The sequence below is a fragment of the Geospiza fortis genome, unplaced genomic scaffold (genome assembly GCF_000277835.1).
Source record: "Geospiza fortis unplaced genomic scaffold, GeoFor_1.0 scaffold55, whole genome shotgun sequence".
NCBI classification, from domain to species: Eukaryota; Metazoa; Chordata; class Aves; order Passeriformes; family Thraupidae; genus Geospiza; species Geospiza fortis.
The window spans coordinates 4930911-4938179 of NW_005054308.1; positions in this window are offsets into that span (position 1 = coordinate 4930911).

Consider the following 7269-nt stretch of genomic DNA (forward strand, 5'->3'; position numbering starts at 1 on the left):
CGCCATGGCGACAGCTGTGAGGGGAGTGGGGCGGTGTTCGTACTGTCTTGTGCCACCCCATCCCGCATGCTGGGCATCTTTTCCCAAATTTTCACGGCTTTGTAAGCCATCCTCATGGAGGAGTTCAAGCATGGAGGGCGAGTTCAGAGGCAACTCCAGATCTCCTCTCCTCATCAAACGCGTGTAGTAGGGCAGGAATCACCAATTAGCCCCAACCGCCAATTAATTCCTTCTAATGAACTCGCCAAACGCAGCGTTTAAGCAGTTTGATGATCCCGCAGTTAGGCCTGGCTTGAGGCTCAGAGTTCTCTTTGCGAGCCGTTTGTGTGTAAAAACAGTAAAACCCCAATAAGATGCTTTATGTGCTGGAGCCTGCAGGCCGGCAGTGTCGCCACGGCCGTGACTCAGTGCGGAGCCCGTGTGGGATGTGGGATGGCGGATCCGGCTGAGTCACGGCCGGGCAGGACAAACCCCGCGTCCCGGGCCTGAGGGACCGCGGGGTTAGCGCTGGACTCACCGGGAAACTCGGCACCACCAACCCCTCCTGCCCTCAGCCAGGCAGGACTCAATAAACCCAAAGAGATTGTTGCAAAGTGAAGAAAAGCACACCCCAAAATAGGGAAAAGTCGAACTGAAATGCAAGCTTCAGATTTAGGAGCTCACCATGGGGGAAAATAGTAATTGTGAGGTGAACTGAAAATCCTACTTATGGTGGCTTGGGATTTTTTTTGTTTCCCTACGTGGACGAATATAGCAATCTGGGGAAAATGGCAATCTCTGAAGGTTAATGGGTAAATTGAAAAATTCCTGGACTTATTGGCACTTTCCCAGAATAATTTTAGCAAGTGTTACCTCTAATAAAGCAAGGTTTTGCAGCCAAAGCAAAATCCAGAATAGCTAAGGTATAATGTACTTATAATTTAATGAGTGCTGTTGTCCTTTTAATGTTAGTCCCAATAACATTAGTAAATTGTTCTAAAATGAGAGCATTTGTGTTTTTAAAATTCTCATTAAGATTCATTTGCCAGCAAGAGTTAGATAATCATTTAAACTTGGTTTGCACCAGAGTGAAAATCCTCTTCTCGGTTTTTTTTCTTGTTTCTTTTTTTATTTTTTTTAAGAAGAGAAACTAAGATACATTGTTTGTTGCCTCCTGTATTTCTAAAAATCTTTTAACCTCATAATTCATGTTGTATGCCAAATCTGTTAATGCCAAATACGGCTTTGGTGCCATTGCTTCATTGTTTCTCATTCAGCACCTAAATGATTGGTTATTATTTATAAAAAACTAGTAATATCTGCCAAGCATTAAGAGTTTTCCCAACATCCACTGATACTGTCTGAGGAATTCTCTCAGACTGCAAGCAGCAGAAAAAATATAGGAGCATGAAACTAAATTTACAGAGAGTGAACATGCACCTTTGAAGAGGCAGAAAATATCCAGGTACCTGATATTGGCCAATTGTACTGCATAATTACAATTTTTCTCTAATTTCTTATTCCAAGAGGTGTGTCTAGGAAGATCATCTGGATATTATGGAAAGTTTCTTGCTGGAAGGCTGATGACAAACCTGTGGCTGGAATTCCTGGCAGGGCAGAGAAGATGGGATGTGACAGGATCTGCCTTTCTAGCCTTGCTGCCTCTTCTAAGTTCTTACTGGTTTTTGTCTTTGCTAATTTCATCTTCCATTATAAATGGATGACAGGGCCTCTAACACAGTATAGCAGTTCAGGGACAATTTTGGGAAATCACATTTAGTGGGAAAAAAGGAAATTAATGCAGAAGAGACTCTCAGAACTGACTATCTTTGGAAGCGGGAAAATTTTGGTTCTAGGATATTTTGGTTCTCTCCTGTTAGGAATAAGGATCTTCAGCTGGGAATAGAAAAGGTAGAAATAACTATTGTGCATTGTGAAAACAGAATGAATGGGAGCTGTAAAAATTTACTGGTTTCAGTCAGAGGCTTTCAGCTGACAGATGAAAGAGGAATAAACCTATCAGAAGTGAATAATTGGACCTTTTTGAAGAAGAAAAGCAGTGTTTAAATGTTGAACCACCTTCATATCAAACATACATAAAGAAATTTCCCTCTGAAGTAAAAGCCTTACAATGGATTTATAGAACCTAGCTTCTCTAGACAGATTGCAAAGCAGTTTCAGCTCCTGCTCTGTGTGCTGAACAAAGCACTTTCTAAACCACCTCTGCAGACATTCAAAAGAAAAGCAGGATTAGAAGAAGTTAATTTTCCTTCCTGTTCAGGAGGTGGCAGTGGAGACACAGCACTGGAGGAATGTCAGCTGGAATTTAGGTGGTGTCTCAGAGAAGGATAAAGTCAGGAGAAATTTGCTGCCCATGAGCAGGCTAGGTAGCACTAAGTGACAGTCCCTCTAGAAATGGCCATTTTTAAGTCAGGGATGAGGTGAAGAACAATGAAGAATCAAACTAGAGAAATTCAGTCTTCACAAAACTCAGGAAATTCATTTGAGTGCAGTTACAGCCACTTCTGCTGTCAGCCCTTATGGTATTTACTTTTGTTTATGTGAGAGATATCCTTCTTTAATTAGACTTGCAATGCCAAATGTGTGCACAGCTTGTGGAGTGAGCAACACACAATGCAACTATGTTTTAGATTGCTCTGTACAGCAGAGTACATTGCAATTCAGTGTTACTGTGCTGCGGGGACACATTTGTGAGTGTATGAAAAGATACATTGAAACCATTTGCCTCAAAATGCAATTTTGTAAGGTTCCTCTTTCAAATGTCTTGCCACAGGAGGTGATCCATCTTCACAACAGCTCTTCAGGAGATATAGATCTTATCGAGTTTTCTCATTTAAAGCAAGGGTTGTCTGCCTTCCCCAAAGCCTTAGAAAAACTCAGAGGCAGAGCCAAAAATTCCTGACTTTAGTACTTCCAGTGCTGTGCTTGCTTTCTTTTAATTACAGATGTATTGGTTCTGTTTTTCCTCCCTCTGGCGTCAGGGGGTGGCTGATTAGCATTTGTGCTTTGCCTTTAGTTGTTAATGGATTTCTACAGTTCCATGGTTTGATTTTTACACTGACAGAGATTTTCTTAGGTTCCCCCAACTGTGTGTGAGCAGCTGTGTCTTTGCTTGGGAGCTCAGGGACAGAGTAATGACAATACTGTCTCTTTATAAGAGACTGAACTGAATGGGGATAGAAAAACCACCACAAGAATTTCTAAGATACATCAGGCAAAATATATTATTCATTTCACAAATCACTGTAACTACTGATCAAGGGAGCCAGTGTCCCAGATTGTTGTGGCATATGTAAATTCAAAGAGATAATAGGAGCTTGGATGTGTGGATCAGCAGAAAGGCAAAGTGAGAACCCACTGACAGTTGCATTTCCATTCCACCAGAGTTTATTTTTATAAGGGAAAATTTTAAAATAGATTTTTAAAAAAAATTTAATATTATGCAGTAGAATAGAAAAAATGCAAATATACTCAGCCGGATGAAGAAGAACAAGGTATGGTTATGGCTTAGGGACACATTTTCCTTCTTTAGGAGTTATTAGAATTTTTCTTAGAAAGGCAGTGACCCAGAAACTTTGTGTAAGCCTGGGCACTTTTGTTCATTCTCTGGTGGGGAGAAGTTGTGGCCAGGTAATACCTGAGCTGTGGCCAGTAGCAGACTGGAACGGGCTGTGCTGCCCTGAGTGTGTCCTGAGCTGAGGACAATGGGGACACTGAGCCCTGGCAGCTCACCCCGAGCAGGGAGGGTTCCCTGCAGTGGGCAGGCTGGCTTTCACTTTGGTGACCTTGGGCTGAGCTGAGCTGATCCACTCCCTTTAACTGAAAAGCTCACAGGGGTGGTTGAAACTTGGACTTCTCTCACTCTCTGTGGCACAGCTGGGCCTCCTGAGGATTGAAATGTTTTAGCCTAATAGAGAATTGGGGGCTTCACATGGGGAAGCCTGGATAAGCCACAGTTACAGGAAATTCAGCCAGATGACTCAACAGTTCCTTTTGGCAAGAGGAGCTCTGGCACTGTGAGTAGGAACACTGCTGAGGAAGGAGGTTGCACATCCACTTCTGCAGGCTTTGGAGTCAGTGCCACCACTCACATCCAGCCATTCTCCCTTGGTGACAGCACAAGGACCAGCTGTGCTGAACAGCAGTTACACACAGAACCATCGTGGTGCAGGTGCCAAATGTGACATCAAGGGAGCTCCACCACTTCTGTCTACACAACTTTCACCTCTGAGCCTCTTTCTTCTTTATTTAAAAGAATTTTAAGCTGCTTGAGCCAACAATGTCTCTTGCTGTACATTATTACTGAAATGGGGCCCTCATCTCAGTAGCACTTCTCAGTTTATTATTTGTATTGCCATCAGCAAAACAAATATTAAAAGAATACATTTAAACACCAGTTGTACCACAGAGTTTTATAGAAACAAACTAAAAATACTCAGACCCAGTCTCAGCTTTTTCTTCCTATTATTATGAAGTTTCCATTCTACAACTCCTATTTGGGAAAATACTTTGTTATGGGAACTGTGAATCTGTCTCCTTTCCTTGCAGTGCACATGCTTGAAGTGCATGTGTGAGGATAAAGAGAGAAACAGTAAAGTGGAAATGAGAAAGAGCAGAAACTACAGGTTTCTTCCTACACACATATGCATTAATTGTTGTGCAGAGTCAGGGACATCTCTTTCAAAGCAATGTGAGTTTCTTCACAGCCTATCCTGTAGAAATCTTTCCTACATATAAAACCAAAGAAAAAAAACCACACAGACAAGTTGTTTTTTTTTTTAATTATTATTCTTATTTGACACTCACATTACAAAATTTAGAAACCATAGACAGTTCAGGCAAACTGTTAAAACACAGTATAAATTAGGGGGGTTTAATATATAAATTCTATACATAGGTAAGTTAGCTGGAACATGACTGACAAAAGGATTTCATAACAATCTTACCACAACTGTATAAAAAGGCATGGGAGTAGGATGGGTGCTATCATCATGAATGCAGGTTAAGACATTTTCCACAACAGCTATAAAGCGTAACAATGACCATGCTATTCTCGCAGTGTTTATGTGGGCTACAGGATGCATATTACCAATAACATTTTGCAAGATCTATGTACAGTCACAAAATCATAACAGCCACTTTCAAGTAACTTTACTGTTTCCTGCCTGTGCAATTAATAAAGTGTTGGTATTCTGGGAATTTCTAACAAAGCTACAAGGTTTGAGTATTATGGATGGGTTAAAAGTTGGACTCGATGATTTTAAAGGTCCTTTCCAACCTAAATGATTCTACAGTTTTATGATTCTATGGTAGAGAAATTTCAGTTTGACCTGAAAATGCTGATCACAACATGAATTTTTTAATTTAATGAGAAAGATACAGGAAAAGCACAGTTCCTCATTGCTATCACTCACATGATTAATACATACCACTCTTTTAAGCCATATTTATTTCTTAGCTTGATTATTTTTAAAACCTAAAGTGATAATTTAGTTCCCATTTACCTAAGCACAGCTGTAAAAAGGACTTACACCAGAAGAAATGTAAAACTAAAATTTGGATATCTTTTTGGGTAATTTTTCGAAAGGACATGCTTCCCAGGTAGCCCTGGGCCTGTCATGCAACCTTTGAATTTCTCAATCTGAAAATAAAGATAGTTCTGCTTACCCATTTTTACTCTGTGCTTTTAGGTCTGTGACTAAATAGTATCATTCTAATAGTTTTAAAATACTATATTCTTGGAGTTTAGTTAAAATAGTTGATAGTCACTGTTGCTAAAAGTGAAAAAAATCTTAAAATTGGATTTTTCACCTTTATAAGCTTATGAATGCTCGCTAAGAGTTCTGGAACTCAGATATAATTTTATAATTTGTTTTCCATCTATGTTGTGTACTGGTAATGGTGTTTTTACAGACAGACCCTTAAGAGAAGTACTTGTACATTTGTAAGAATCAGACTTTAAAACACTTGAATTTAGTAGCTCTGCATGTGCGTCTTTCAATAAATTTTAATAATTTGGACTATTATATTGGAACAACTCCTAGTTCAAGGCAAGGACAGACAGTAAGTGATAACCCAGCTTGGGCTGCTAAAGAAACACAGATGATGTCAACAGCCTAAACTACAGCCTCCATTTTCTCTATTCTGTTTGCCCACAGACCAATCATCAAAATCCCATCATATATTAATTTCAAAAAGACTGGAATTTTAGAAGCATAATTCAATAATGAAAGTGGTGATATAGTACTGACCAGTAATAGTTCACTGAGGAAGTTATGTTGCTCCGAAAGGTAGCTGGAATATGTAATTTTCTGTTCAAAATTCCATCAGATGGAGCTTTGCACCTTTTAGAAAGAAGGTTCCTTTACAAACATTTAACTTGCAGGACTCCTGAGCTCTGAACTCCTAGGTCTTCTGCATTCTAGGAGGCCTGGGAACATTGCTACACTACAATATTGATCTGGGTTGGCAGTTTTAAGGCCATGGGGATGAAAAGAGAGAAGGACTCTTATTCTGTTATGACAGATCTGGAGTATGAATACAGAGCCTTTGTATGGCAGAGAGCTGGAAAAATGTTCCTTTGGCATTTTGCAAGAGCTGTTTATGGAGCAAAATACCACTTGTGTGGAGGGAAAGGCATCAAGGGAGGAGTGAGCAGTCCAAGCCACTCTGAATTTATAGCACTCCAGCCTGTGCTGGCCACAGAGCAGGGCAGGGGAGCTCAGCAGGAGTGACTCTTTCTTAGCTTTTTTCTGCAGCTGAGGCTGCTGCCTGAGTTTCAGTGTCTTGCACTCGTACAGAGTGTATGAAATACCAGCCATACAAGCTATCTGCTCCCTAGCTACACTGGCATAATGTAACAATGCAGCATGTGATGCCTTGTATGGGCATTAGCTTTAGTGTACTTAGTATTTTTTGCCTATCTGAAAATATGCAGAAAGAATTGTAAAAGAAATTAATACAAACCAGATTAAACTTCAGATCTGTTCCATCCAACAAGGTAACGTTCAGCTGTTCCACAGAGCAGGGGGCAGTGGTTTCAGGGGAAGAGACAAATTCCAGCCAATATTAAAACAAAATTATTGGTAACATTTTCTGCACCAGTATTTCACTATTCTCTCCTGCCTTCACCTGCCTAGCTGCCATTGATATTAATAGAAGATATTTTGTTCCACTCTGCCACCATGCAGTGAAATATGAAAGTTAACAATGATCAAAGTCTTTTTCATAATTTTTAAAATAATTATTTTTCTTAGATCTTAAAATCTC